The following is a 371-nucleotide window of genomic DNA, read 5'->3' on the forward strand; positions in this document are numbered from 1 at the left end:
TATGTAAAGGTACAGAATCCCAATGATGAATGTAACTGTACTGTATACCTAGATTGTACCAATAAACTCAATTTTAAAAAAATGTAGCTCTGATAAAGCACGGTCCCTAATATGTATCCTAAAGCAGGTACAAGATATTTTATATTCATAGAGGTATGATACAGTACCATCCTACATCAATAATACTAGAATCAATTTTGGTTTGAAATTTACTTTGTCTGCAAATAAGATTGCTACCCCTGTTTTTTTTTCTGGGCTCCTGTCACATGGAGAATTGTTTTCTATCTTTTCACTTTCAGTCTATGGGTTTCTTTTTGCACTAGGTGTGTTTCTTGTATACAACATATTGTTGGATTTTGCTTCTTATTCCA

The sequence above is a fragment of the Fukomys damarensis genome, unplaced genomic scaffold, assembly GCF_012274545.1.
Source record: "Fukomys damarensis isolate Sample0158 unplaced genomic scaffold, DMR_v1.0_HiC HiC_scaffold_39, whole genome shotgun sequence".
NCBI classification, from domain to species: domain Eukaryota; kingdom Metazoa; phylum Chordata; class Mammalia; order Rodentia; family Bathyergidae; genus Fukomys; species Fukomys damarensis.